At 38.9% G+C, this 3,997-nt stretch overlaps 1 long non-coding RNA gene across 1 annotated transcript; it reads right to left on the bottom strand.

The window, feature by feature from the left end:
- Positions 1 to 545: 545 nt before the first annotated feature.
- LOC147373969 (uncharacterized) lies at positions 546 to 3,594 on the bottom strand. The gene is made up of 2 exons (XR_015163059.1): positions 3,399 to 3,594; positions 546 to 815 (listed from the first exon to the last, which is right to left on the bottom strand). It is a non-coding gene; the product is annotated as an uncharacterized LOC147373969 (long non-coding RNA).
- Between the last annotated feature and the right edge of the window lie 403 nt (positions 3,595 to 3,997).

The raw sequence follows: 3,997 nt of genomic DNA, 5'->3' as shown, positions 1-3,997 counted from the left end.
GCCACATTTTTGTAGTATTTAAAATGAACGTTTCAGTTTTAAACACCACAGCATGACTAATCGCCAGTGAGGAGGAAAAGAAGGTCCTAGAGGAGTCAAAGTTGGGGTCCTCCTCCACCCCACTGGTGAGAAACACTGCAGCTCTGATTTGTGGGCACCTGGCCTGTGTCCCAGGACTGCTCTTCTCAACTTGCTTCCCAAAAAGAAGCATTTTGGAAATTTTGACTATCTTGAGATTCAAAGATAAGGGGTCGTTTTTTAATATCCAAGACTGCATATGCACTTTGGGGGATCTGTTTGTTATTTTATTTTGCATCTCTTATTATAATGCATCCTTTTAAGCACCATCTAAATTTTAATCTTTTAGGATACATTCTGAATCCCAATTTAGCATTATGTCCCAATTTACATGTGTTCTTCCAGAGAAGTATTAACAAAGACCCCTTTTCCTTTTCAAACTGGCCTGATTTGGAAAATAAATTCTGTTGTGACCCAAAATATAAAGATTCTCTGTTCAGGGAAAAAAAAAACACACACACAATACATTATTTTTCTGATTACATTTTTTTTATTACTGGATTTAGTGATGGATGGATACAAATAGATGACATTTTCAATCATATAGGCTTCTCCACATTTCTACAAGTTTGGAAGACCAGCTAAGTGATCTATTACTTTTCACCAGGGTAAGAGATCGCTATGGTTTTGCCCTTTAGTATTCTGCTGATTGTTATATTATAGACGACTGCTGAGACTAGGCTGATGGCTTTCCTCTTCTTCCCTCACTTCCAGTTCTGCATGCATGCCTCTGAAACCTAAGAAATCATTGAAGAAACATTTTCAGAGTAAAGGCTTTATGGTCACTGCAGCATACAAGGATCATATTGACATCCCAACAATAATGATAATAAGTATTCTTTCATGTAAGACTGTATGCAGTAGGGCTAAGGACCTTCTTCTATTTTAGTGAATATTTTGCTCATTTCTAATTTTAACACACGTGTAGGTTTTGGCCAGGTATAAGCTCCAGAGTTTTGTTTGTTTGTTTTGTTTTTGTGGGATTTTTGTTTGTTTATTTAGTCCTGGTGAAGTTACTCAAGTTCTATATATTCTGGTCTTTGATGGGAAATGTGGGATTCATAAAGAGAGAATCAGACAAGTCTGTTCCAATTTTAAAATGTTTCTGAATGTGTAAGGCAATTGGGAAAATCTAGGGTCTGCCATTATGCTATGCCAATCTACTGGAATCTTATAATTATTATTAAGAGTTAATTTACTAACAAGTTTACAATGGAAATATGGACAGAATGTGGTTGTCATTTCATGATCCAGAGTACTGATCTAACCCTGAATCTAGAGTATTTGTCAGGGTCTCAGTCACACATTACACAATACTGAATTTTCTAGGCAAGAGTCATGGCTTACACCTTCAGAGCAATATTGTGGATGTATAAGAACAATATAGCCATGTGTGAAGCCAGACAGGGATGAGGGCTCTATTTCTTTACCTCATCCTGTATTATTATTTTAGGGAAAGTTCTATTTAAGTGGACTCTTGAATTGCACAGGACATCCTGTGTCTCTTCCTAATGGATGGCATTTATAAATGAGAAAAGGGTTGATGATAAGATAGAATGTGGACATGGAGAAATTATCAAAAAAATAACCTAAGCAGAAACTGTCTAGCTCCCATCTCAACTCTGCAGTATAAAATGATCAATACATTTTTTGAAAAGTGTTTACATTTATTTTGTTTTCTTTTTATACTAAAAAAGATTTGGGGAATCTTATACATGTACTATATGCCAGGGGAAGTCAGAAGAACTAAAACATATATGTCATGGCATCTAATGACCTAAAGTGCTGTTGAGAATTAACAATATGAACATCTTATGGGGGTAAATAATTATTTGCTAAATTGTGTCACATGAGAAAATGTTGTATAAATTTGAAACTAACTCAGGTATTCCAGGATATCTCATATATTTCAGAATTACAATGGTCTTTAAGATTTTATTTCATTCTTTCATAGGTGCCATTTCATCAGATTGAACATTTTAATTTTTTAGATTAGAAAATATAATCACCATTAATATAACTTAGAAATCTTGAAAGCATCTAGAGAACAATTACATTCATGAATATGTGCACATTTAGTAAATGCTTCAAGGGAGATAAGAAATAAATTGGGACTTAAAGAATTACTGATTAGTTCAAATGGTTCAAGGGCAAAAGTTGAATATTTCAGGCAGTTAGAACAGAACAAGGAGGATCTAGGAAATTATGAGATTTTAAGAACACTAGTAGGCAATGTCAGGAATTAGGAGAATGGAGGAAAATAAGGTTGGATAGATGGAAATTCTGGAAGATCTTTAAAATGAAGTGATTCAGAAAAGATTTATCCTGGGGTACCACTCCTTGTTTGATTTAGGAGAGTGACCACTTATTGTTGGATTTAGGTTGGTCTGGCAGTAATGTGGAATAAAGCAGGAAAAAGGCTGAGTTGGGGCATCTAGGCCAGAGTTGGTATAATAATATAGTTATGAAATGAAAACCTCAAGTTAACTTTTTTTCAGTCATATGAAGGTATTTTGCTGTTGACTTACAATGGCCCAGTGTAATCAGTCACCACATTGAACAGACATAGGGTTGAGGGAAGGCAGTTTCTAAAGACCAAGCTACCTCATAGCAATGAGGGAGGGGGCTCTGGCCTGCAGCATTTCCAATCAGATTGGCCCACAGCACTTTTCTTTCATGTAGCATCTCCTGGGGAACCGGGGGTGGGGGGACGCGCATAGTAAGAAATACCCGTGTATAAAAATAAAAGAAAGCAATACAGTCTTAAATATAAAGATATATGGATGTATAATTTCATTAAGCTTGAATCATTTCATAGCTGCAAGGAATTCAGCCTTTGTTAATTGCCTTTGGCTTTAAGACTTGTCAGAATTCTTCTGCTCATTAAATTCATAATCTCTCCTTATGAGGAAGCATTGAGGACGACTTCACTGGAGTGGTTCACCCACTCACAGCCCCCAAGTCAGGCTGTTCATCATCTGAGTGTTTTTCTCCAAGCACACAAAGAAACTATTTTATCCTGGGTAGGGGCTTCCCCTGACCTCCCACCCACCCCTGTTAGGTAGACAGCCATCCCCAAAGAGATGTGTCATTCTTGGAACAGAACATCCTTTGGCGAAGATTCACTGAGTAATCATTCAGCTAGAAGCATAAATCCACCCCGAGGGGCGGAAAAACCCATAGTGAAAAAGAATATTGGGCAAAGGGAATTACATTCCAGGCTATTAAAACAGACACAGGCAATGAAGTGAATGCACTGGGATGAAACAAAGGGAATTCTCCAAAATCCGAACACGGAACTCTAGGTGATAAAGTCTTACCTAAGTCGTGATTAACTCTTCAGTCACTCAGAAAGATATCAGTCTTGCCTTTTACTCAGGACAGTAAGGTGGTTGGTTGATCTACACTGAGCCATTTCCTGTGGACTTCATGGAGCCTATAAGGAAAACAAGCTTTCTTCCTTTTCCTCTTTCCTTTCTTCCCTCTGCCCTTCCATTTGTGGCTATCATGTTGACCCTGCAAAAGACATTAGACAAAGGATTAGTCAGAGCTCAGGATTCTCCGGTGAGTCAGAGCAGCCTACCTGCAGCCAGACAGGCCTGGGGCAGGGAGCAGAGTTGGCACCAGCCCTGCTCTGTAGGTTGGAACAGGAGCTGAGAGAGCTGTCCTTGCTGCAGAGGCTGGCGGGGAAGTTACTGCTGGGTGGGCTGGGCATAGGTCCAACAGGGATCAACATGTTCCCGTCACGATTCAGACAGACGCCTGGCACCAGGGGGTTCCAAACTGGAGCCACCCAACAGGTGGGCAGAGCATTGCTCAGAAATTCAGACTGGCCGGGGGCTTGATTATTAAAAAGAAAGGATATGGAAGGAGTTAGAACACAGACTCCTGGTGTCATTTGCCTCCCTTCTAACTAGGT

The sequence above is a fragment of the Bos grunniens genome, chromosome 4, assembly GCF_055505025.1.
Source record: "Bos grunniens cultivar Pamir isolate PY7600 chromosome 4, Bosgru_T2T1.0, whole genome shotgun sequence".
In the NCBI taxonomy this organism is placed as follows: domain Eukaryota; kingdom Metazoa; phylum Chordata; class Mammalia; order Artiodactyla; family Bovidae; genus Bos; species Bos grunniens.
Note: the sequence above shows the minus strand (reverse complement) of the source record. Positions and strands in the feature narration are given on the sequence as shown.